This window comes from Ambystoma mexicanum, chromosome 13, assembly GCF_040938575.1.
Source record: "Ambystoma mexicanum isolate Mex_15411 chromosome 13, UKY_AmexF1_1, whole genome shotgun sequence".
Classification (NCBI taxonomy): domain Eukaryota; kingdom Metazoa; phylum Chordata; class Amphibia; order Caudata; family Ambystomatidae; genus Ambystoma; species Ambystoma mexicanum.
This window is the reverse complement of record NC_090938.1, coordinates 553,599,182-553,627,044: the sequence shown is the minus strand read 5'-3', so window position 1 is coordinate 553,627,044 and position 27,863 is coordinate 553,599,182.

Here is a 27,863-nt window from a genome sequence, read left to right as displayed (position 1 = left end):
TGGGTTCACTGTTTTACATCTTACTATGTGGATGTTTGCGCTGGACAGTATTATTTCATATGCTGTGGCGCGTTGTGTTGTCAATGTGCTCTTTGATCGCTCTAATATTGCAAAGAGTGAGTGTTCCACAAACAGTGTCACAGGACAGCCCATCACTATCGTGGCACTTTTCTCAATCGCGAACGCGGCTGCAGCTAGAGATTGCTCGCACGCGAAATGACCTTGCATTACTGCGTCTAGGGTGCCACTATAGTAAGCCAGTGGTTTGTGCCCTAACGATGTCTTTTGTGTCAATACTGCTGTCATCAGTGTTCCTTTGCAGTGTGAAAATAAGAAGAAATCGCGCCCATAGTCTGGATTTGCCAGTACTGGAGCGCTTGATATCAGCTCTTTTAGTGAGTCAAATGCTGTGTTCATCTCTTCTGTCCATTCTATGTGTTTGTTTTCCTGCTGTGCCTCTTTTAGTGCCTGTAACAAGGGCCTCGTGTATGCTGCATAATCCAATATCCATGCTCGGCAATAGTTGCACATTCCCAGAAATTTCTGCATCTCTTTTACTGTTTTGGGCTCCCCAACTGCTCTAATCGCCTGTGCCCTGTCTGGTATGATACGCTTGCCATCCTTTGATATCAGCTGTCCCAAGTATAGGACCTCGGTCAGACAGTATTGTAACTTCCCCTTGTCCACCTTGTACCCTTTATTGGCCAATAATGTCAGGAGTGTTATTGAGTCCTTTCTACACTCTTCCTTAGTTTTTGCACAGATCAATAAATCATCAACGTACTGAATCACTGTGCTTTCTACACACAAATTCCCCAGATCTTCATGTAGTACCCTGTTGAATATGCTTGGGCTCTCGCAATACCCTTGTGGTAGTCTGCAGTGTTCGAACCTCCTCCCCCCTAGTGTAAACGCTGTTAAGTACCTGCTCTCCTCTGCTAAGGGAATCGAGAAAAATGCATTTTTTAAGTCAATAACTGTGAAGTGGGATGCCGTTTTCGGAATGTTGCACAGTATTGTTGATGGGTTCGGGACTAGAGGGAACTCCTTCTGAATCACATCATTGAGTGGGCGTAAATCCTGTATCATCCTCCATGAACCTCCCTTCGCCTTTTTAATCGGGTAAATGCATGTGTTGCATGGGGAGTTTGAGGGCACTATTATTCCTTGTGCTAGCAGTGCATCTAGTGTCTCTCTGATCCCTTCTTCTGCTTCGCGTGACAATGGATATTGTTTTACCCGGGGTATAATTGCTCCCGGTTTCAGTTTTATTACCACAGGCTGAACCTCATGTAATAACCCCACGTCATGGGGGCCATTTGTCCATATGTTAGTGGGTACTAACCTCATGTCGTCATCAAAAAATGCATGTGGTGCTCCTACCACTGCCATTAATTCAACTTGAGTTTTTCTGGCTGTAACTACAATGTCACACGGCATTGCTAGCTCCATCACTATTTCGCCATCTGTCTCAGTGTCTGAAAATAGCTCCTCGTCCGAGAGCTCCCTCAGTGGGATATTTGCATTTGTACACAGTACTGTCCGCCACTCACATCCTTCCATGTCAACGCCAATCACACATATTCTGTTTGCTGACACGTGTACTGCGTGTAAATCCAACGATACCACTGACCCGAGAGCAGTGTCGGGGCTTGCTATGGGGCGGAAGAGGAATTCGGCTGGAATCCTCCAATCCATCCTTTTTAGTTCTGGTACTATGAGAGCCAATGCTCTCATGCCCTCAACAAACATCTCCTCGTTTCTTGGTAACCCTCTGATCTCTTGCATAATTGTGTGGCCGTGTATTACTGCTAATATGCGGAGGGCGCATATGCCTGGCGTCGAACATACGATACCGCTCCCTGTGAATGATATTGTCATATTTAGTTTGCTTAAGAGATCTCTCCCCAGCAAATTAATGGGAGAGTGTTCATAGTACAGTAAGGGTGCTTTCACTGTTTTACCCCCCACTGTCACATCCAATGCTTCTGTGTAAGGAACTTCAATTACAGCCCCAGAGAACCCCTGCGTCTCTAACGTCCTATTAGATAACGGGAACCGGCCCTCTCTAATGCATGATTTCTCCGCTCCCGAATCCACCATGAATATGAACTGCTTGTCTCCTATCTGCGCTCCTATCAATGGTTCCTCTGATGCATTGTGGGTCGTAGATAGTACTGGACACGCAAGTGCTCTCTGTGGGCTGTCCTATGCGGGGTGTCTCATTGCCCCCCCTTGATCAAAAATGTTCCCCGAAACTACTGACACTCCGCTGTAAGGTGCAGGAGCAGGTGCTCCGTTAGCTACTGTGGCGAAAGTGTTACCTGGCGTGTATTGCATGTTGTCATTATTCTGTGGGTGGTTTTGTGTCCTGTACTGATGTCCGTGTAGCTGTGCGTTACTTCTTTGTCCTACATTTTCTGGTTGTTGATATTGTCCCATGGGGAGGCCGTAGGGGCTTCCTGGGTGGGGGTGACCGTACTGTCCTGTCTCCTGGAACCCGTTGTTTTGTCTGCTCCTGCACTCCCTTGAGTAGTGCCCCCATCTCCCACAATTCCAGCAGCTCCCCTGTGGACCTCTGGGACCCTGCCACCCATTACCTCCCATTCCTCCATACCCTTGTCCTCCTCTTCAGCCCCGGTACCCACCTCTTCCCCCTCTTGGGGCCCACTCTTGCCACATTGGACCTCCGTTCTGCTCCTGCTCAGTCCACTGTCGTTGTCCTTGTCCTGCCCAATTTGCTGCTATTCTTCCTTGTATTGCTATTTGCCCCTCCTCTCCTTCGTCTCCCTCCCTCATGAGTGGGAGTCCTGCTACCGCTGCTGCAACCTTCACTAGTTTTGATTGTACCAACTTTGCCTCGTCTGCCAACCTTTTCTGTGCTACTTCCCTCTCTCTCTCTTTGATCCTTTTGCAATGGTGCACTATTATACTTTGGATCTCTGGCCACCCCTTCGCCTCAACGCCCGCTATCTTATCGAGTGCCTTCTGCACCTCTTTTGGGAGCCCTCTCTTAATGATGAAATAAAATAGAGATGTGGATTGGTGCCAGGGCGTGCCCGTTTCCGCTCTCCACATCTCCTGCACCCGGAGAATGTAATCCATAGCATCCTCCCCGTCATTCATTGTACATTGCATTACTGACTGTAAATCAGGGGTATCTGGGAATGTCTCCCGCAGCGCGTCCCACACCCTTGCTCGTACTGTATTAAAGGAAGCCCCATCATGACGATCATAATCTAACGTCACGGCCGGGAAACCAGCCTTAGCCCATACTCTGTCCGCTTGATCTCCTACTGCGGTTACTAGTAGGCTTTTCACATCGCCTACTGCCAACGGTATGCCGGCGGTATGTTTCTCAAATGCATATATCCACTTGCTCGCCCCTCCTGACAGCTGGGGCAATAATTTCATTAAATTAGCCTTATCCATCTGAGCCCATGGTATATAGTTTGGTCTCCCCCCCCCTCTGTGTATCAATGGAAGTTGTAACTTCCCTTTTGCAGTCGCACCCTCCCTTTCCTTAGTCGCTGCTGACTCCAATGACGCCATCTTCCCCACCCTATTTCTTAGTCGTCCCATCCATTCGTCGTCTATAGTCCCTAGTGAACATGCACCGTCCACTTCCTCGCTTTCCCCTCCCACTGCCATACTCAACCTATCACTGTCATCCAACCCTCCTCTGACATCACATAACAAGTCCTCTCTGATCCCTCTCTCTCGTGATACATCACCAATGCTCCCTTCTACTGCTCCTACCTCTATTATTCGTGTCGGCTCTTCCTCAATCCTGAACAGTATTTCCCCCTTTTTCCATCCTTCCTCAATCTGTCTACCTTCGCTCGACGCTCTAGACGTGCGTCCTGATTGTGTGGGGGCACACGCTGTGCGCTCACATATGTCTTTTATTCTTGAGAGTTCATCCCTTGCCACAGTAAGCCTCGACTCTAAGTCACTCGTTAGCTTCTCTATATCCACCCTCTGCGTGCTTCCCTGGGCGCGCTCTCTGGTGCTTTCGTATGGCGGGGGGGCTGTTGGTCTTTGTGGTGTACCAGTTGTGGGGGGGGGCACATACGTAGGGTCGCTGTATCCTGCTGCGGGGGCTGGTTTAGGTAATATCGGGTACAAACTAATCACCTCCGCAGGTTGTGCTGTACTTAACTGTTCCTTTTCCTCTCTTGGAATCATCAATGGATTATCTGTGGTGGAAGGTAGATCAATATTTTGTGCCGGAGCTTTGGGTGGGGGTACCTCCTCAAACAATCTCCAGAGGTCTAATATCTCCTTCCTATTTTGCCATTGTTTCCCCTTATACTTGAGGCTAATGCATGTTCGTACCATATCAAGAACGCTTTTGTCAAAAGACCCTCCCTCGGGCCAAATCTGGGGCAGACCCTCCCCCTTCAATTCTGTTACCCATTGATCGTGATATTTATTTATTCGTTCAGCGTATCCCGGTAAGCTCTTACAAATATGTGACAAGGGAGTTTCGGCCCCCATCTTCTAAATCACTCTCACAGCCGTGTCCACCTTCTTTACGTTTAGTTAGGTGTAGATCTATGTATGTATACCTTTATGGCACAGACAAGAGCGGACGTCTCAAATATTATCACCCAAGTTTATTCACTGCGCAAATCCTTTCGCACTCACCATAGCTCATCTCCTTCCCATTCCCATACACTCTCATGTGATTCCGCTTACAACTGATCAAGTACTAGTTATGGTCAACACTCTCTGGCGCCACCTCGCGGTCAACCGATCGTCTCCAACACTCACACGGTGCGCGCACCCATCACAATGCCTTTCCACTCACACCTCGTCTTATTTCCTCCCTTTCCTCCCTGGCCAGCTGTCCCTATTTTTCTGCTAAGGTTGCTATGTTCACGTCTGTACGTGCCACTACTTAGTCCCCACTCCTCAAAGTGTGCTCCCTATTTTATAGTCCTTCTACAAGTATATTTATCTTATACCCTTTTCGCTTTCTTCCCCTGCCCCGTGGAATGGAAAAAAGAAATAGAGAGAGTAGCAATCACTAAAAAATATTCCCGGTGTCTCCTTTTGCCAGACACCAATAACTTATTTCTTACTTCTTCATATATTCCCAGTACTAGTTTAGATAGCACTATGCGGCGCCGCCTTCCACCCCCTTTCGGAGCTAGGTTTCCGTCACTTCTACCACTTCACTTATTTCTTACTCCTAATGGCCATATGCAAAAAAAAAGACAAAGAAAGTTTCAAGACCCGTCTTTAGTAGACCCCCGTTATTCTTCTCCCCTACCTGTCCCCGTTCTCCTGTTCACCGTTTCCCCTCCCTTCCCCTTTACGATCGCTCGCACTCAGTACTCACGTGCCCGTCTTGAACCGATAGTCTCCGAAACTGGGTCCGTCCAGGCGGTGTCACCGGTAACTCAACGGTCAGCCCCTGGCTCCGGCGAGCGGCACTCAAAGGGGATTTTTTTCCAATCGGGATCCCGTACCCTTTCTCATTGAGTGCGCACTTCTTATTGTGCCGGTCGCCGTTGGCGGGCGGCCTCCCGGAGCCGGCTCACCGTGCGTATCCCTTCTCGACCGGAGATTCTCGTGCCACAAGGGGGTCGTTAGAAAGGAGTTAGGAAAAATAATTTGGAGATATCACGCTATCGGGGTCACCACTGAAAGGAAGCGCCCCCAATTTCAGCACGATCCTCCCCGCAATGAGAGACAATAAGGGACTCTCCCGTAGTGGGAATAAGGCCAAGACAGAGTGCGGGTGAGCGTAAGTGGGAGTTTATCCAAAGAATAGGGCATGCAAAGAACTCTGCAACCTCCGAGAGCGCTCTGTCTGCCAATAGCAAAGACAGGCGTATTTCTAATACAAAAAACGTCATCAGAACCTACACACTATAGGGGGCACAAGTTAATTGGGATTGGGTGGCGTCGACTAACTATAGGTGTTGCTGCAGCGTGGTTGGTCTTGGCGTGAGGACGTCACTGGTCAGCCTCGTGGGTTGGGTTGGGCCTGGCAGGCCAGCTTGAGGTCATCCGAGCGGTATTGGTATGCTGGGGCAGCCTGTGACAAAGATGAATACCTCTCCTGACTCGTTTGCCCTAGGCCATGCACACTGTAGTTATTCAAGAAACGACATCTAAGTTCATCAATAAATCGCTCGGCAGTTTGTCTTATACAATAAAAGCAACGCATGAGGAATGCACCTCTTGAGAGGTCCGGTGATTGTCGGTTAGGGTGAGATTTACCTGTGTCCTATTGACCGGTATTCTAGGTCGAGGGGCTGAGTTTTGGGGCCTGAGCCGACTGGTACATGCCTGTCTGCCGCGTTAGAAGTTATTATATAACTGGGTCTCTGTGTCTTGTCCCAGTGATGGGGGTCGTTCTTGGGGTGGTCTAGGGGGAGGGTTGTGGGCTTTACGAGAGGGTGCTGGTAGATCAATGAATTCAAGACGTGGGTTTATTACCGTGCTGTAAATAACACAGGTGGTGGGCTGTGGCCTTGGATGCGGTACCGGGGCCTCTGACTCTCTGAAGCGGCTCCAGCTTGGTTGGGGGAGGTGAGGGAGCGCGGCACAGGCCTTAGCTTCCTTATCTGGCAGGCTTGGCAGGGTGGGAGGGAGAATGGCCTTGCATATACTCACAAAGGTTTTTTCCTCGTGCGTTGCTAACTTTTAAATGCAGAACTTTTATAATGTTCCGCCTTATTTTGATGTTATTCAAACACATATATATATTTCCATTTCGTTACACATTTCTTTAATACAGTCGGTCCGAGTACCTTTTCGTTACCTAACATTATATTTACTACATGATGTGATTATTTTATGTACATTAAACGTTACACGAGGTCGTTCTAGGTTATGGCCTACAGAAATTGATGCTCGTTGCTTTAGGTGATTAAGAAAACATATATGAGTAAGTAAAGGCTATACATTTGGTCGACATCTTTCTCTGTGGTTGTAGCAGCACTAGTCCAGACCTAGGGTGGTATCATGTAACGTTACATCTTTATGGTTTATTCACAGTTTACATGATCTGTTTAACCCGAGGTAGTTCGTTAATACCAATACTTGAATTATTTTCTACTTTCTTCAGATAGTGATGCTTCAGCTTTTTTTCCCGTCACCCCGGCCTCGCGGACCAGGTCATGCAGGGTGCGATATTACATTGTGGATGAAAATAATGTTACAGTGTTAGCATCTCGGGTTAGCTCATATCCGACTTTCTCATGGGAACGCGCTCGCAGCGGATCTACCAAGGCTACTGCGGCGGCAGAGATGCATGAAAGGTCCTCCAAAGGTGGGGGCCTCGTTACAGTGTGCTGAACTCACGCCATGTTTGCTAAACAAGATGGCTTCTAGGCCTAACTGAATTTGGGTATATGCAGGGAACGGATATGTGTGGGCAATGTCGTCGGCGGGTGACCCCTCCTCCACCTGGGCCCGGGTGGCATGAGGGGACGGCCACCGAGTCATGGCCCTCACCTGGGGAGAAGGCTGCAGGTGAGGAGGGCCTCGCGGCCAGTCCTCCCCTACACCATGAAAGAGCTGCAAGAGGACCTAAACCTTAAGATCGGAGCGGTCCGAGAAGAGGTGAACCTGTTGCGCCAGGACGTGCGAACGATCGCGGAGCGCACTGGGGAACTGGAGAAGGAGTTGGCCCCGACCACGGAGGCGTGCAATACACACACCAAGGAGCTTCATGCCCTCATGCAACGAGTGGGCAACTTGGAGGGCAGAGCAGGCAGAGGGGCACGCCAGGCGCAACAACATTCGCATAGTGGGGGTTCCGGAGGGAACGGAAGGATCGAACCCCACGGATTTCGTTGAAACCATGCTCTTGCAGCTGACCCAGGGGTTCGCGGTCAAAAGGGCGCATAGGGCCCTGACCAGGAGACCGGCCCCAGGAGCCCCCCCGCGGCCGTTGATCGCGAAGATCTTGAACTATCGTGACCGCGAGAAGATTCTCGATTTTTTCCGGAAAGGAGGCAGGATAGAAAGGGGGTCAGCGAATATAACGGCGTATCCGGATTATACGCTGCTCGTACAACGGAGTCGAATGAACTTTGGAACGGTGAAGAGGAGGCTAAGAGAAGCAGGCCACCGCTACATCTTGCTCTACCCCGCCAGGTTAAAGGTGTTTCATAAGAACAGATCCCTCTTCTTTGAGACGCCGACCGAAGCGATGGAATGGTTGGATATGCAAGGTCGACCTCAAGAATCGGATGCCCAGACAGAAGCGGCTGGAGATAAGTAGCATGTTGCAGAGGCACCCGTGAGGCCATAGTTATGACATTGGGACTGGAATATAGTATGATATTGTGCTTGTGGGGGGGAAGTCACGGTATCTGCCGGCGGGTCCCGTTGAATTCACATCTCCTAAATAGACGACTAGGAGCTCCTGGGGAGCAACCCCTGCACCCAATAGTAGTATATTTAGTTAGGTCACTGTTAGATTGGTGACACCCCGGGGGATCCTCGTTCTCGGACACGAGACGGGTCCAGACGTGGGTAGGCCTGAGATCCAGGGATGGAGCTGGGCTATTGTTGGGGGGTTGGCTGGAAGGGGGGGGGAGTTGTGTGCAGTGGTGTGAAGTTGGGGAAGGGGGGAGGGGGGCACTGTTCGTGAATAGAAGGGAAAGAGCCAGGGAATGACCCTACATGGGGAGCATTATGGGAAGGGATGGGATGGAGATAGACCGACCGGATGGCATCGGGTAATCTCAGAATTGTGACCTGGAATGTACGGGGCCTCAACAGCTACCTTAAACGTAACAAAGTGATGTTGTATTTAAAGAGGATGCGCATAGACATAGCCCTGCTGCAAGAGACCCACCTCACTAGGGAAAGGCTAGAGGTGGTCAGGAGGAAATGGAAGGGCACTGTTGTGGGGGCGGTGTACTCGGCATATGCTAGAGGGGTTATTACTTGGGTGGCGCCCCATGTGCCGTTTCGGGTGCTTCATTCTACGGTGGACCCGGAGGGTAGAATGGTGGTGGTAACGGGTCTCTTGGAAAACAGAGAAGTGCACATCATAAATTTGTACGCCCCCAATAACGATACAGCGGCTTACTTTAGGAGCCTCTACGGTAAACTTGGCCCCCTGGCAGGGGGTACGGTAGTGTGTGGGGGGGACTTTAACTGTACCGTAGATCCCAGAATGGACAGGTCCAAGGACAGGGCAGGAAAAACGGCACCGGCGGCTAAAGCGCTGAGTACCTTACTGAAAAACCTAGGCCTAGAGGATGCGTGGGGAAGGCTGCATCCCACGGATAGACAGTACTCACACTACGCAGCGCCACATGATTTGCACACAACGTTAGATTACATGTTTGTAACAGCCGAGATAGTGAGAGACATAGAAGGAGCAGAATACAAGGGCCGAGTACTATCGGACCACTCGCCCTTGGTGGTAGACTGGAGACACCAGCCCCCACGACCGCGGATCCCTACATGGAGACTTAGGACCGAGGCTCTGCAGGACGAGGGGTTTCGGGAGGGCCTGAGGGATGCCATCGAAGAGTACTTTGATATAAATACGGGAAGCGTAAGCTCTGTGGGCACACTGTGGGAAGCGTTTAAGGTGGTGGTGCGTGGGGTAGCTATTTCCCAAGCTAAGGTGCTACAGGGGGCGGTCGAAAGGGAACTCCAGGAGGTGGAAAGGGAGCCAGAGGATCTCACGCGTTGCGAGAGCACCGCTCATGACAATAGAACCAAAGTAGAGGAGCTACAGTTGTCCTGCAGCGCACTCTGGATAGACTGTGCAGACTCAACTACAGGAAATATACGGAGAGGATACACGCAGGGGGCGACAAGCCGGGCAGACTGCTGGCCTGGCTGTATAAGAGTGAGACCCCCTGCTCGGTAATTAGTGAGATTCAGGACGAGAGAGGTTGCATATGCAACACCCAGAAAGAGGTAAATGAGGAATTCCTTAAGTTTTACAGACACTTGTATGAGGACACGGGGAGGATATGTGTCAAGACATACTGGACACATTGGGGGACATTGAGCTGCCCACCTTGGATGATCTAGAACGCACTGAGTTAGACGCACCCGTCACCTCGGATGAGCTGGAGGTAGTGATTCAGAACTTGCCCACTTGCAAGGCGCCGGGTTCGGATGGGCTACCCAGCGAGTTCTACAAAACATACCAGCAAGAGTTGCTTCTGCCACTGCTTGCCACTTTCAACGAGGCCTATGAGCAGGGAGAACTCCCATTGTCCCTCCGTGAGGCTGTAATCATCCCACTCCTGAAACCAGGCAAGCCGGCCGTGGAGTGCGGGTCTTACAGACCGTTGTCCATGCTTAACCAGGACAGCAAAATACTCACGGCGGTGCTGGTTAATAGACTGAAGAGGGTGATTAAGAAACTGATACACCCAGATCAGACGGGATATGTTCCAGGTAGGAACATCACCGATAACCACAGGAGGCTACACTATGTCATAGACCAAACTGAGGAAGACACGGGCGAGCTGGCTATAGTGTCGTTAGACGCGGTCAAGGCCTTCGACTCGGTACGATGGCCCTGGCTGAAAGCGGTCCTGAAGGGGTACGGAATGGGACCTGGATACCTCAGATGGGTCCAGTTGTTTTATAGCACCCCGATGGCGAGGGTCAAGACAGGGTCCACAGTCTCAGATTCTTGGCAACTTTGCAGGGGGACCAGACAGGGATGCCCCTGGTCACCCATGCTATATATACTGGCATTAGAGCCGCTGGCAATATGCCTGCGACAACAATATGGGGAGGTGGGTATAAGCACTGCCAGTGGAGAGCATCTGATATCATTATATGCGGATTATATGCTCCTTTATTTGCGCTACCCAGAGGAAAACCTACAGTACGTGCTAGAGGTAATAGAACGGTACGCCATCCTCTCGGGCATATCGGTGAACCCTGGAAAGTCCAGTCTGTTCCCTTTGGGCAGATATAGGAATGTCCCGGTGCAGAGGCTGCCTGTCCTGCCAATACCATGGAAGCCCGTGACATTTAGGTATTTGGGAATAAATATTTACCACAAGGTCGAGGCAGAACACAAGCACAACACGGAAAAGGCGATAGAGGGGATCAAAAACAGCATGGTATTTTGGTCCAGATTGCCCCTGACCATGATGGGGAGGGCGGCCTTGCTCAAGATGGTGGTCCTGCCTAGACTTTTGCACTTCTTCGTAAACGTCCCGTTTCTAATACCTAGGAGCCTATTCGCGAAACTTCATAGCGTGTGTAGGGGTTTCGTGTGGGGCAGCTCTAGGAATAGGGTTGCTCTGTGGAAGCTCCAGAACCCATGTGACAGGGGGGGGATAGGCCTGCCTAATTTTGAACTCTATTACCTGGCGGGGCAGCTGTAGTACGTGGCCAGGTGGCTCTCGGCTGATGACTCGGCGGAAGCCAGGCTCCTGCGTGGAGACACAGCCCCATACTTTCTGATGGAAGTGGTGTGGTTGTGCAGAAACAAACTGGTGGGCAAGGGGCGGCTACTGAGGCTGGGCTGGGAGATCTGGCACAGGACATGGAAGATTGGGGGGGACTCGGAGCCGTACTCCCAGCAGGCCCCTTTGGCGGCGCTGTGCGGGAGCGACTCTCAACTACTTAAATCGGTCTGCAGATACTGGGAACAGGTAGGCTTAGCCACCCTCTGGGACATATGGCAGGAAGGAAAGGCAGCGGACTTTCAGAGGTTGCAGGAAGAGACAGGAGTACATGATGGCCAATATATAACCTACACTAGGCTTGTGAAAAAGACTAGAGAAAGATGGCCTGAGACAGTGCTAGCGGAAGACCCAGACGCCTCCCTGGAAACCATGTATGATGTATCGGAGGGCGGGCATGAAATATCGAGGATATATGAGCTCCTGCGAGTAAGGGCAGGGAAGGAGTTGCTCCAATTGAGACAAGATTGGGAGGAGGAGGTGGGAGGACCCATGACGTATGGGCAGTGGGAACGGGCCCAGAGGTACCACAAAAAGGTGTCCCGAAATGCGAGATTCCAACAGCTTCAATTGTACGTTACCCACAGGGCTTATTTAACCCCCGGGAAGATTGCAAAGTTTGGGGGACCAGCTACGCAGCAATGCCCCAGGTGTGGGGAGGTGAATGCGGGACTGCTACACATGTTTTGGGCTTGCCCGGAGGTGCATAGATTTTGGGACGAGGTTAAGACGAAACTGGCTGGTGGGGGGGTGGTGCTGGACGTGGAATCGGCCTGGTCGTGCATGCTTGGGCTTTTCCCTAGACCCCGGCATTTGAAACACATAAGCAAGATGAAGGACCTGGCTTATGTTTTGGACAAACGTAGGATTGCCATGGGCTGGAAGGCGGCCCACAGACCTAGGGTGGAGTTATGGTGGACGGACCTCTTGAGGTGGGCGGAGGCTGAATCTGTAGTCTGGTTTGAAGCAGTCACCAGGGGGGGCGAGGAGGAAGTAGGGCCCTTGCTGGCCTGGCGGCAATTGGTGGCCTCGTTGGCAAACCCTCACCAGGGTGACAACGAAACAGAGGACCTGGATGATGACTGCCTAAGTATTGTGCTACCCAATGATGCTCCCGTAAATGACATGTGAGAACCGGCTCTAGTTTAAGGGGGGAGGGGGGAGTTGGGGAGTTTTGATGAAAATGTGTTGGAATATGATGCTTTCTATGTTTTGAAACAGTTGTAGTGTGTTTGTTTGATTTTAAAATAAAATAAAAACATTTACAAAAAAAAAAGTTATCTCTGCGGTGGTGGCAAAGCCCTGATCAATATAGTTCCCGGTGGCTCCGGAATCAATGACCATTGAGACCGAGACAGGAGATTTTAGGGCACCCGTGAAAGTGACTGGTAACTTAAACAACATAGTCTGGGTTTGGATTGAACATGGGGAGTCCAAAACAGACTTTCCCGACATATGGACTCCTTTTACTGTAGGGATTTGGCGTTTCCCGCCTTCTTCTTTGGTTTTTTGGGACATTCTGTCAACAAGTGTTCCGCGGATCCACAGTAGATACACAAATTGTGACTACGGCGGTATTCACGTTGTGCCGGTGTCAAAGGACCTCGAACTGCACCGATCTGCATTGGCTCAGGGGTGGAGACCGCAGCCGTTGGAAAGTCTGGAACTGATAGCAGTGTATTGAGTCGTTTTTCTCCTTTCCGTTCAGCCCTTCTTGCATCTATTTGAAGAACCGTGTCCAGTAATTCGCTAAATGCAGTAGGGACAACAGGCACAGTGGATAAAGTGTCCTTTAGTTTGTCGGAGAGAACCTGGTAAAATACCGCTGACTTCTTTTCTTCAGGCCAATCGGTCTCGGCTACCAATAGATTGAACCGTGCCAAATAGACAAGTAAGGGCGTAGATCCTTGTCTTAGTTTGAGCAGCTCAAGATCGGTAGCTTGTGAGGTATAGCGGGTATCAAAGACCCGACTCATTGTAGTCAGGAGGGCATCACAATTATTTAGAACATGGCTGTTTGATTCCAGCAATGGATTAGCCCAAGAAGCGGCCGTACCACCTAAATGTGATAGGATAAAAGCTGCTTTGGTGGTGGATGTTGGAAATGAAGTGGGACGACACAGAAAGTGCAACTTGCACTGGTTAACAAAGGTTCTATAGTGTTTAGGGTCTCCCATGAACCTTTCTGGAGGAGCCAGCGGGAATTGGGCCGAAAGTACAATGGAAGGGGTCTCCTGAGCAGGTGCAGGAAAACCTGCTGCGGCTGCGGAGGCTGCGGAGGCTCCGGCCACTTCCCCCTGCATGGGAGGAGTAGTAATGACTGATTGGATTTCATTTATTCGTTGTTGGAATTCGGTCTTCATGGTAGACATTTCCAATCGTAATTCTGCGACGTGGCGCAGAATTTCTGCCATGGCCTCGGAAGTTTCCATGGTCTACTCTAGGCTTCTAATTCTGTTACTCACCAGTTGCTGAACAGGTCGGGGCATTGCTCGACCGTGGGATACTACCGAAGAGGGAGCAGCTCCGATAAGTGTTCAGTCTAAGCTGGGATGTACCAATGGTATGAGCCAGAACCAGACTTCCTCAACCTGAGGAACTCTTTAAGGCAACACACCTCTCTGTTGTTCAAGGAGATACAATCAGAGGAATTGATTACCCAAAAGAGCGGGGACTTTCCACACCGCCACACCAAAGCTGTAGGAAATAAATAAAGGCACCGTTATACGTGGGCGAAGAAAAAGCAATTATATAATTCAGACCAGACAAAAGGAAGTACCGGAAACAAGGCTTGGTAAGGTAGGTGGTAAACAATGGGAATTACCTGGAACCAAGGAGGCTGGGAAACAAGAAGGAAAGAGATGACACTAGTGCCGTACATTTACTCCAGGAATGCTGAGTAAATAATGAAATAAGCAAAGCTTACCTAAACAGTATTTTAGGCAACATTAGAGAAAACAACGGCGGGACACAATAATAAATTGGAAGGTTAGTATAGGGAACTACCCCGAACGGCACGAGGGTCGCAACTAGATCCGGGATGGTGCACTAGTTCAGGATAGCGTTCAGAAATGCACATGAATGATCCGAGTTTCCAAATTGAAGCAGTCCCAAAAGCACAATAGTTCACCGGAATAACAATGATGTTTAATGAGGCAGTATCAGGATCACAAGTTCAACAGTTCCCAATCAAATATATGAAGAGGAGACTTACGTTTGCAGGAGAAGACAGAATTCACCTCACATGTGAGTGATATGCATCAAGTGGTTCATCCGGAGAAGGAAACGGGATGGAGGGCCGCTACGGAGGCAAGGATGACAGAACCCGATGAGCGGCGCAGGAGGAGCGGCAGGCCAACTTAAAAGGCAGTCGCAGATGAGCCCGCTGCAAGGCGAAGAGGTTTCAGCAAGCCGAAGGAACGGCTGCCTCAAGCAGGATCGCCGTGAAAGAGAGTTCGGAAAGCCGACGGAACGGCTGATAATGATTTGGGTCAACAATCCAAGGATAAGGCAAAAGAGAAGTCCAGTAAACGTACCGATATCAAAGGTGGAAAGCAATCCGAATAGTAGACTGTCTGACAACTAACGCTAATTAGAAGCAGCGTTCAGAACTCTGGCAGACGTATTTAAACGTGTGGGTGGAGTCCGTTCTGCCATATGCGTGGCTGCCGTGTCATGTGACTACTCGTAGCTTGGGTAGCAGAGAGATAACGTCTCCATGGCAACTTCCAGCGTTGCCAGAACGGCGATGCCGGGAGGCGAGAAACACGGCGAAACAACGAGCCGCGTTTCATTACACTGGCTCTCAAAATGTCACTCCTGAATTTTGGGAACAGTTGGGTAGCCGTGCAAGATATTATAGGAGGCAAGATTTCCTGGACGATTCCTATGTGCGATTGCTGTGGTAGGGACGCAATTACGAGAAGGGGCAACAGGTGCTGCCTTTGCCTCTTCTGACCAGTGTAGTTATGTGGAACTATGTAACATTACCTGGGTCAGAGGCTCTCTGAACCCAGGGACCACTTTTTTGAAGTTTTGCACGGTTTTCGCTGGTGGCCGCTTTGGTTCCTCTAGTATGCTGCATGGAAGAGAGAGATTTGCGTAAACGTCTCAGCATTCAAACGCTAAGTGGAACTGAACAAAGGACCTGAACAAAGTCATTACGCATGTTTGTAGTCTTACTCCAAAAATTCAGGACTCGGGTTATAGCAAAGTCTAAAGTGAAGTGTCCCCATTAAAGCCTGTAGCAATACAGCATATACAGCCTGTTGTCAACATTCTCATGATGTGAGAGTAAAATCCAGGAGTTCGGGAGAATGTGAAAAGCTGTCAGAATGATCGGAGAGAGGGGACCTTGCCATAGCGGAAGGGTAAGGCTGCGGAAGCGCATGCTGAGAGGGAGAAAGAAGATTTGTGAATGAGAGTCGTGCAACAGTTGCCACACTACAATGCTGCTAGAAATTCTTGGCACAATCCGTAGGAGGATGTCTGACAAAAATTAATAAGCAGTGATCAACATAGTGAGTAAGTGGAGTCATGCAGCAGCAGCTGACCTCTTTTATAAGAGAGTCTGGCCGTGTGTTTCCTGGATGTTGGAGGACAAGGAGACTGGTAGTGGGCATCCACCCAGGAGGGAAAGTGTATTTGGAATTTCGCTTTACAGGTAATATTTCAAAATAGATTGTTGGATTGTTTAAAAGGTGCGTACCTTTCAGACTTTGCTGGCAACAGGGTTATTTTTCAGTTGGTGATGAATTTTTTAAAAGGCCAATGTTCGTTTGTCCTTTGCACTCCCTTTTATAAAAAAAAAAGGACCGATTGAATTAACCCATGAAAATCTTTGAAACTCCTTACTCTCACTGCCTCGTAGCCGTTCTGGTAAACAGGGTCTGCTTCGATCACACTATACTTTGCCCTGTGTGCCCCAGGCCCAATTCCCTAAAGATGTTTCTGTATTTATTTTATTTATTTATTTATTTTAATTTGTTTGTTTATTACGTGCCAAAGCCCGCAGGCATCAAGGCACAGAGAAAAAGTGCTTGGAGTAGTGCAACGATGTGGTCCAATAAGGGAACTTGGAAGACTAAATTTAAAACAAAAGAATGGTTTTCATAGCTTTTTTAAAAAACAGATAGATTTCTTTCACATCGTAAGTCCATAGGCAACTTATTCCATGCGATTACCGCTTTAACTGGGTAGGAGCTTTCTTTCCCCTTCACACGACGTGCTCTTGGACGTTGCAAACGCATAATATTTTTAGACCTAATATTTCTGGCTGAGGATTGGACATTGATATGCGTTTTAAGGTAACTAGGTGCATCCCCAAACAGACATTTGTGGATCAAGACATTGATTTTAAACTCAAATCTTGCTTCCACAGCATAATTTGTAAAGTATAATCTCAAGGACTCAAGTAGGTCACACAGGGATCTGCAGAATACATTAAAAAGAGCGGGCGATAAGCAGGCTCCCTGCGGAACTCCGCACATAATCTGTTCTGAGTCAGAGGATGTGTTTTGCCAGGTGATCTTGATTTCCTATTACTTAAGAACAATCTGAACCATTTGACAGAGTTAGAAGAGCAGTTTCCATTTTCCTGAATACATTTTAACAGTTTAGAATGGTCAACAAGATCGAACGCCGCTGAGAGATCTAAAGGCATCAGCAGGCCGTCTTTGCCATCATCCACTATATGCAGCATTTCCGTTTGTAGGTCTAGCATGGCGGTTTCAGTCCAATGAGCGGACCTAAAACCAGACTGCTGTTGGTGAAAAATATTATATCTCTTGACTTGTTTCTGAAATTGGATGACAGCAATCTTGTCTACTATCTTTAACAGAAATTGCACATAAGTGATTGGTCTGTAATTGGAGATTACTGTGAGGTCAAGGTTGGATTATTTTCAACAGCGAGTGCTGGGAATGCTGACACTGAGACCCAGCCCCATCTCATCTAAAATTCTCCAGAAACAAGAAGCAAAAGAGCCCTTGTACCCCATTTGAGTGGCTGATATTGCAGCCATTTTATACTGGCATTCAAAAACATACGCTGGCCAAACGAGTATGTGTGGTTCATGGTTACAAACATTTTAATGTTAGTGTGAGTGTTGTGAAAACCAACCCATGTGTCTGTTATGTATTTGGAGATTTACACATACAACCCTTTTATTACAGACTTCTTTATCAAATATAGAGATATCTGATCACTGTTATATTCCTGAAATGCTATGTAATTTAATGCAAAGCCGACAGGAACACTCATTTGCGCTATTTGTCCAGTTTCCCACTCTTAGAGAGTTATTTGGAAAGAGTACAATAGGAGTGTACCAGACTATCCATCTTGGAATGATAACCTCCTATCAGAAAATAATTCATGTTAGTCTGGTATTGCCACTTGCAAAATACAAGTGAGGTGGTACGAACAGAACTCCTGCAACACAGGGCCAGTGGTCAGTGGGCCCTCAGACTCCAGGCTGGTCACACCACAGTGTGCCAGTACATGCAGTTGGAAACTGCCTTCAGGCAAGGCCTTTCCTAAGACCAGGTGACAGAAAAACCATTTACTTGGGCAGCAACAGCTGTGTTTTCTCATTAGATTTCTTCTGTAAAGTAATTAAATTACAATATAATGAAACCAGCTTCATTTCTATAGCAATTATGTATTGATATTGAGGAGGGGTTTTGTTGTGCGACACAGAGGTATAGTTTGGGAGTGACGTGTGCCAAGCGACGAGGGGGCGGTCAGGGAAGGGTGCATTCTAGTGTTTCACCCTGGACACCACATTGGCTAGAAACTGCCTGTTTAAGGGATAACGAATATTTAACCCCTTCATTTCTGCTCTTGGTTGTGATCTGCTTGCACTACTAGTGCAGAAGCAGCCAGCCACATGGCACAGGAGCAGAAGGTACTATGTGACATGAGGGGTCCTAATAATCTAATTCCATGTGCACAGAGGTGTGCATTCATTTGCTGGCCAATATTCACAATAAATGTCTTGGTTCAAAATGTTACAGCAACAACAACTTGCATAATCAGTTGAAGAGTCTATGCGGAACCTTTCACTGTGGATACTGGTGAGTTGACCTCAGCGCCTTATACATTTAATCTGAATTAAGTCAAGTCTTTCTGCATGAATACGGTAAACAAATGGAGATTTGTGGTTCCTCAACTCCGCTTAACAAAAATTGCATTTGTAGTATTACTCCTTATTAGATTCATGCACCATAAAGGAATGAAGGTCCACACAGTGTTTCTTGTGAAGACCACTTCAATAAATATCGGGTGGTACTTTATATTTATGTGCAATTGCCCTATGTGATAACACGTGTTTCGGCGGAAACCACCGCCTTTTTCAAATCAGGGCTAGTCCAATAACTGTGTCTTGATGAGTAAGTAGTCTTTATGCAAGTGAAAAACAGTAATGGGTTCAATCCCAACCTCAAACGTTTCGGCCCCTTGCCGTCCATGCGCTCGAGTCCGCATTCTCTTGGTGAGGGATGCTTTTAGGGTGTGTCTGTCACTGTTTTGTGTCCCGCCATAAGGATCCCCTTAAGCTCTGCCAGGCTACTGCACAAGTCGGTGAGGAGCTCCACTCGTTCGCCAAAGAAGTTTGGAGCACTTCATGGGGTCCATCTAGGCCTCTGTTCCGTCACACCTGCAGTCGGCTAGAGCTTGTTCCTCCCTGCGTCAATTCTCCCCAGTACCCAGACTTCTTTTGTGGCCGCTGAAGAAGTTATCGCCTCAGTCAGCAGTGTTTTCTGAGGTGACGGGGGTGAGGGCGGTGACTTTGGGGGCTCAGAACCCTTTTTGCCCGTTGTGCCTATATTGACAGAGTTAAGCTGCCATCTTCTGTGCGCCCTTCTGGTGGCCTCTTGGGGAACCTCTCTGATGGCGGATAGGTTCAAAGGGATCATCATGTCCCAGTTCTTTCCATCAGCTTCTACTAACCAGGCCATGTAAGGATGATATACAGAGGTCCTTAAAGTTTTAATCTGAAGGATTTGTTTAACCTGCGATAATGATTCTGCCCATGAAGGTCGTTCCCTGATCCATGAGTATTTCTCTTGGGAAAACCACTGGTGACAAAAAGGAAACAGGATGTTTTAGAATTTGCTGAAAATTGTTACTTCGCATAGGAAAGTCCTCAGTGTAACTTGTAGCATAGTCTAGGATATACCTTTCCCCCAGTTTTGATGGTCCTAATGGTCCCACAATAGCCATCCCTATTCTGGAGAAGGGGAGGTCTATGATTGGTAGCAGTTGTAAAAGTGCTGGAGGAGGGTTATGTGGGGCTGTCTTTTGACACAAAGAGCACGCCATGATGAACTTTTGTATGTCAGCATACACTCCCGGCCAATAGAATCGGCTCAATACTTGTCCCTGGGGTTTTCTGTTCCGAAATGTTCCGAAATTTCCCAAAATGATGTGGGCATGGGGAATTTCTAAAACAACCCTACTGTGAGTTCTGGGGACTATTTGGGTATGATGGGTTCCTTCACTGGTGGTATCTCCTCTATATAATAATCGCTGTTTCTAGAAAAAAAATGTACCATCTTTCTTTCTGCCTTCCTCCTCAGATATGACTTTGAGGAAAGCTTCAGCCAACACGGGGTCTTTGGGATTATCTCAGGTTCTCCCTACTCAATATTCTGCTTTGGTAGAGTTAGGCTTGTACCTGGATCTTGGTCAGCTTCCCCAAAATCTTTTGTCCCTCTCTCTGTAGCATCTAGCTCAGGTACGTCTAGGAGTTTGGGCAATAGAGCATTCTCTAGAATTACATGAGCAATCTTCTCCCTGGTGTTTACATGATAAGCATGTTTACCATTATTCTGGAGTAAGATCTTAATATCCCCCATATAGTCTGGCCATTACATCCAGTCTGTTCTTCCAAGTGAGCCTCGACTTGGAGAAAAATCTGATGTACGTACCTCGGAGGGGCGGCTAAGACTAGATCAGTGAGTTGTGGCTCACCAGGTTCTATAGTTATATCATGGCTGCTGGAGATGTCAAACCCTATAGATTTCCTAGTAGCAATAGAGGAGATAGATGCTTGGTCACTTAGTTTTGTGAGTTTTAGGGTCCCCTGGTTTGTTTCAACTAGGTCAGATCACACTCCAGACACCATATGTAAGGGTGCAGAAGGAAGAGACTGACACACATGTGGCATTAGACCTTTATTAGCCAAGGAAAATAAAGAGAACACCTAACTTTCCCTACTACTATGAGGGGTTTCCCTGCCTCAACTAAAATACTAAACGTGTCTGTCAGAATGTCCTTGTAAACTAAAGAGTCCACCATCCTGTGTGAAAATGTCTAACTATGTCCCTTACTCTTATAACTAAAGTAGAAGGTTGTGTCAATGTTCTTGGTCCAGCCAGTGAGCCCCGCTGCAGGGTGAGGCATGAGTCCTCCCCATTCCCCTCTCTCACGTGACTGTGAGGCAGCAGTCAGCCCAGCTGAGGAGGCAGCACTGAGAGCGGGATAACCGCCGGCTGGACTTCATCAGTGCCACATAACATCTAGCGCTGCAACAAGTAAGCGGGCCGGATTAGGGCTGGGGGCACTTTGGCCACGTGGCGCCATCATTGGAGGTGAGGTATCCGGACTAGCCATCAAGGACACTGGCCAATGGGCAAGGGCGAGGGAGGAGGGAGAGCCCCACTGTGTCTGACCGAGGATATGGAACAGAATTGATTGGGCACATATACATTGCAAATTCACAGCGGGTGGAGGCCATACACAGTGTGGGCCAAGGACGGTATTATAAGGCCTGCAAACGGTGCCTGAACCTCTCCATTACTGACACTCCTGATCAGCATGACCTTCCTCTTCCCACAGAACCGCGGTCACGCACCACTGTTGGCTTAATTGTTATACATAGAGATACTGAGAAGGGATTTTGGCTGCAGAGAAAGGCGATTGGTGATGAGACATAGCTAGCAGTGAAGGAGTAAACAATATATAATGCGGTTGGGCCCCCTGGACACTGTTGGTCATTGCTGCCACTAAGATAGACGTTTAATTACATTGGGCATTTAAACACATGAAGGGCAACCACAGCCCCAGATCTTCACCGGGGTGGGGGGTGCAAACTGAGAACGTTGGGGTGGAACTAGCTGCCAGATAAACGGCTGCAGCAAGCACAACATTAAAAGGGTGAGGGGGACTCCTATCGCCCATCAGCAACTATTGCCTTTACTACATGCACCAAAACACTGTTTACGGAAGGGAAGAACAGAGAAAGGGAAACTGAAAGTCCCTGGAGATCTTAACTGACCACAGTCATTGGAGCAGGGGACGCCCAACGTCTCTGGACACTTAATAAATAAAAGGCAGCGCTAGATCCGGCTCTGTTTCAGGACGGAGCTCACACACTGATTATCGGAACGGACTGAGTCATCAGGGGGATGGCAATTGTAGGAAAGACACTACCCTACATACCGGTTGCCCTTTTGGCCCTGTGGGGTCCCGTCTGAGGCCATACCAAATTGAGTGATAGCCCTGGGGTTTCAACAGTGAGGAGAAAGGGGGGTGCATCAGGGGAAGACTGAAGCGAGGGGCGGTCTCCAGGACGCTGTGTTTGATATGACCCAGTAAGCTTCTCTACGTAAAACCCGAGCACGGAGGAAATGTCTAAGTCCGGCAAAGGGGGTAAACAGCAGTCCAAACTGCATTTCAACACACCATCCCAATCCAGGAATATCAAACCAATGGATGACTACCTGGAAGCACAACCCCAAGGAAATGTTCTATCAGTTGCAATCCAGCATGCAATTCCTGGACGGGAAAACTGACACACCTGGCTGTAAGGTCGACCATATGCAGGTTCGGTTGGACAAACACGGAGAGAGGTTGGACGAGGTGGAGGGTAGGGTGTCAACAGTGGAGGATGATTCCGCCTCGGTGACCAGAAACAGGCTGAAGCGGGCGTTGAAGGAGCTTGCTGACAAGCAGGATGACCTGGAGTCACGTTCCAGAAGGAACAATCTAAGGATAATCGGGGTACCAGAGTCGGTGGAGCAGAGTAATATGGAGCGCCTAGTGGAAGAGATACTGAGTGAGGCGCTCGGACCAGAGGAGTTCTCAGCGGTGTACATAGTTCAGAGGGTGCATCGAGGGAGGAGGTCAATTACGGTAGCACCACCTCCCCCAATCATAGCTTGAATACTAAATTATTGAGACAGGGATGCCCTTCGCAAAGCTCGAGGAAAAGGTAAGGTGACCTACAAAGGGGACACTATAAAACGCTTCCCGGACTTTTCAGACAAAGTTAAGGCCTCCAGAAGGACATTTACAGAAATCAAGAAGCAACTAAGAGACAGAGGAATTCATTATGCCATGCTGTTCCCGGCCAAAGTTTGAATAGAACACGAAGAACGAGCAATCTTTTTTCACACTCTGGAAGAGGCCAATGCCTTTTTGGAACTGCAAGCAAGACAACCTCGGCAACGAGGGAACAATGAGTAATAATACGACCGAGGACATTTACCCTTTAATAATGCACGACACTTGAAAACTGGTGATAGTCGATTTGAATGAGCCTGGCAGGAACTGTAAGATTTTAGAGTTGTGGAGGATGGCTGGGCTCCAGACTAACCCCTTTCCCCCTATGTGAAAGCTAAACCTTGTTCTCTGGGTACGGGAAGGGAATCAGCTGATGAGTTGGGGTGATCAGCGGGGGTGGGAGTTCAGGTCACTAACAAGTTGGGGTTGTTGATGGGGAATGGGAGATGGGAGGGATCACAAAATACTGATAGATTGGGTTTGTGGGTTGGGGTGGGTAGAAAGGGAGGAGACGGTACAAACATAACACTACACACGACGCATGCAGTATTTCCGTGGTATACCCAGGGGGACACTGAGGCCACAGCCCATCCGAAGTGTAACCTCAACAAAATCACATGTCCTAGGGACGCTCAATGACGCCACTTAGCCTTATCACCTGGAATGTTAGGGGGCTAAATTGCCCGTCGAAGTTCAGGATAGTTCTGCTAAACATGCAACAACATCAGGCGGGGATGGCCTTCTTACAGGAAACTCATTTGAATTCAGAGGTGGAACACAAATTCGGGAAGAGTGGGGATGCCACAGATATTTCTCATCGTACTCATCATACGCGCGGGGGGGGGAGTACCCTTATACACAGTTCTGTTGGGTTTAGTCAGGCCAATGTTGTCCGAGATCAGGTGGGGAGGGCCCTACTGGTGCAAGGTACTATACAGGGGAAGCTTTACACCCTTATTAATTATTATGGTGCTAATCGGGACCCTACTGAAACGCTGGGGGACTGGATTGATCTACAGCTGGGGAAATTACCACCGGGGGAGATTATCTGGGCAGGGGAATTCAACGCGGTTATGAACATTACATATGATCGAACGGGGTCTGGGTATCGCCCTGGCAGTAAGGGTACAAGTAGAATGCAGGATATGTGCCGCCTGTGGGAGATTGAAGACATGTGAAGGGTCGGGAACCAGGGTACATGGCAATACACTCACCATTCTGCACTGCATTATTCTGCCTCACGGCTAGATTTCTATTTGATATCGCAATCACTATTGGAACGGGTGGCGGGGGTAGTAATCATGGCCCGCACGCTGTCAGATCATGCACCTGTGTTACTGACTGCTGAGGTGTCTGGCCGTGGGCAGGAGAGGCTCCCCTGGAGGTTTAAGAGTGAAGGTCTCACAGACACAGTGTTCTGGGATGACATGATATGATATGGCATTTATAACGCGCCTATACACAAGTGTTTCAAGGCGCTACGAGGCAAGGGAGGGGGAACAGAGGGAGGACAGAGACAACTATCTTACTAGGCCCGGTGTCATTCAGATTGCGCAAGGGAAGGGGGAAGGAGGAAAAGTGCGGGGGCAAGGGGGAGGGGACAGTGCAGTACATGGGATACATAGAACAAATAGAACAATATAAAAATAAGGCCAGCTGGTGGCAAGTGCAAGTGAAAGTGCAGGCATCAGGTGTCATGCTGGGAGGGGGACTGTAGAGATACAGACAACAGTCCCCAAGTGCAGGGGTTGCCAGGGAGGCAATGCAGGTATGCAACTGATGGGGGGGGGTGACCTGGGCCCTAGATCAGAGGGTGGCCAGGTAACCAGTGCAGTTTCAGTCAGGAATTCAGCAGGGGAAAGGAGGAGAGAAAGCAGAAGCAAAGAGGAAGGTTTGAGGTGCTTCCGGAACCGGAGATGGTTCTCCTAAAGATTCAGGGAAGCAGGGAGGCTGTTCCAGAGAGAGGCACCAGCCGAAGAAAGTGATCTACCACCAACTCGTTGCTTGGAGAAGTGACTGACCCTGAGGGAGTTGGAGGCAGATGAGCGGAGAGCTCGAGAAGGAAGATATTTAGGGAGAGAGAGTTGAAGGTATTGAGGCCCCAGACCCCAGAAGGCCTTGTGGACGATGCAGAGGGTTTTGAACTTAATCCTCACAGCCACTCGGAGCCAGTGCAGAGATTTCAGTCCTGGAGACATATGGTCCCTGTGCTTGAGGCCAAGGACAAGTCTTGCAGTCCTGTTCTGGATAAGTTGCAGAGGGCAGAGAGTAGAAGCAGGCAGGTTTAGAAAGAGGCTGTTGCAGTAGTTCAGCCTAGAGAGCACCAGAGCTCTAGAGACAGTGAGCGTCTGGGGGAAGGAGAGGAAAGGAAGGATACCTCTGAGGAGGTGCAGCTGGTAGTGTGACTTCTAAGTGACGTCAGAGATGTGAGGGGAGAAGGAGAGTGTGGAGTCAAAGATGACAGCAAGATTTTTTGCCTTGCAGGTGGGAGCAGGAAGAGGGCCAAGAGAGGCCGGCCAGAGAGCTGCAGAAAAGGGGGGAGCCGGTGTGCCGATGAGGAGAATCTCAGTCTTACTGGCGTTAAGGCAGAGGTCATTGGCGGCACACCAATCCTGGATAGCAGACAGACAGTCAGAGATAAGGGAAGGAGAGGAGGAGGCCGAGGGTAGCCTGAAAATGAGCTGGGTATCATCCGCATAGCACTGAAAGTTGGGGCAGAGAACGGCGATGCAATGGGCAAGGAATGCCAGGTATTGGTTGAACAACCAGGGAGAAAGGTTAGACCCCTGGGGGACACCACAGGTAGAGAAAAAGATAGCAGAAAGGAAGGACCCAAGTTGGACCTGAGGGGGTCGGTCAGAGAGGAAAGAAGTCAGCCACTCCAGAGCCTGACCAGTGATCCCCAGGTTGTCACGGAGACGGTTGAGCAGGATGGCATGGTTGACCGTGTCAAAGGCAGAAGAGAGATCAAGCAGGATGAGGATGCAGGGGGTGTTAGCGTAAAGGTTGGAGAGCAGGTCTTCATTGATGTTCAGGAGAGCAGTTTCCGTGCTTCTGGCAGCTCTGAAGCCAGACTGATGATCATGAAGACAACCAACAGCTTCAGTGTGGAGATTAAGCTGGGAGATGGGCAGTTTCTCCAAGAGCTTGTCCAGGAAGGGAGTGATGGAGATTGGGCGATAGTTAGCTGGGCAGGAGGGGTCGGCAGATGGTTTCTTAAGAAGAGGGTGCACAAGGGAGTGCTTCAGGGGGGATGGGAAGACTCCAGTAGCGAAGGAGTGATTGCAGAAATCAGCCAGGGTGGGAGCCAGGGAGTCGATGTGGTCATTGATAGTTTTGGAGGAACAGGGGTGAACCTGTTTAGACAAGGCTTTCATAGATCGGACATGTCTAGAAACCTTGTCAGCAGAGAACAGGGGGAAGGCATAGAAGGAGGGAGTAGAGGTGGCTGCAGAGGGCCTAGAGGAAGAGCAGGGAGTAGAGGGAGGGAGGGAGGGAGGGGATAGCAGGAGAGTGAGGACAGAATGTCCTGAGTTTTAGAGATGAAGTGTGAGGCCAGTGCTGTGCAGAGGGCCTGGGAAGGGACAGGAGAGGTAGAGACTGCAGCAGGATTGGCCAGTTCCTTGCAGATTTTAAAGAGTTCAGCTGAGTTGTTAGATGCCGCAGAGACGCAGGCTTGGATATGAGCTCTCTTCTTGGTTTGGACAGAGAGCAGGTATTGCCTTTGGATGTCGGAGGATGTACGTTGCATGAGTTGCACTTGCCCTTGAGCTTCAGGCGGATTCTCATGACAGGGGCAAGGATATCAAGAGTATCAGAAGCCATAGAGTCCTTTTTCGAGATCAATGTGGGTTCAGTGAAGTCACCAGGAATATTGTGGGAGTGTTCTAAATGTGTGATCAGGAGGGAGTGCATCTCCAGGGAATTGGGGATCTTAAAACAAATAAGGAAGGATCTGGCGGCTAAGGAGATTAATATTCAAGCGATGCAAATAGCTGTGCCTACTCCATCGTACCAGGAACAAGCAGAGATATTGCAACAAATGCAGGACTTTCAGGGGCTAGCACAAAGAGAAGCCAAATACATTTGTGGGAAGACGGCAATACACCAATACGGGGAGGGACAGGGCCCGGGTATAACATTAGCGAGAGCAACCAAATTGGATAATCTCAGGTGCAGGGTGCCAGTAATTACCGACGAGCACAGGGTGGATAGACTTGAGGACAAGTAGTCCAGCAGTTCTGTGAGTTTTATAGCCAACTATATTCCTCCCAAACCCAGGTTTCCCAATTAGAGATAGACGCATACCTAGATCAGGTAGCACTACATTGGTGCATGGAAGAACAGCAGGAATGGTTGGGGCATCCCTTGACGTTAGAAGAAGTGCTGAATACTATTAAATCTCTGCCGTCTGGGAAGTTGCCAGGGCCTGACGGTCTTATGTCCGTATTTTATAAGCATTACGCTGGCAAACTCGCTCTTCATATATTAAATATGTATCAGCAGAGCCTGGAGGAGGGACGGCTACCGGACACCTTGAGGGAGGCTATGGTGGTAATACTGCTGAAACCTGACAAGCCTGCTAGTGACTGTTCTTCCTATCGCCCGATATCACTCATTAATCTTGATAATAACATTTTAGCGGAATTCCTTGCATCCCGATTGTCACCCTTGATGCAGACGTTGGTGAGGCAGATCAGTCGGGTTTCATACCGGGGCACTCTACCTCGTATGGGCTGAGGAGGATGTTTGGGCTGATCACAGCAGTGCGGCAGGAGGGCCCCGGTGGTGGCTTCTCTTCTAGATGCCACCAAGGCGTTTGATTCAGTTGAGTGGCCATTCCTATTATCTGTGCTGCATCGCATGGGACTGGGAGAGCAATTCATAGGTCTGGTGGCCTTACTATACACAAACCCGGTGGCCAAAATAAGGGTGAATGGGCAGTTAACATGAACAATAGCTCTGGGAAGGGGAACACGACCAGCGTGCCCCCTCTCCCCTCTGCTGTTTGTCCTGGCAATAGAGCCACTGGCAGAATGGATAAGAGAAATGCATCTCCATCGTGGTGTTCAGTTGTTCACTCATAAAATAGTGATATTGTTATACGCAGATAATATGGTACTGTTTATCAAAGATCCCAAAACCAACTTGGATCTA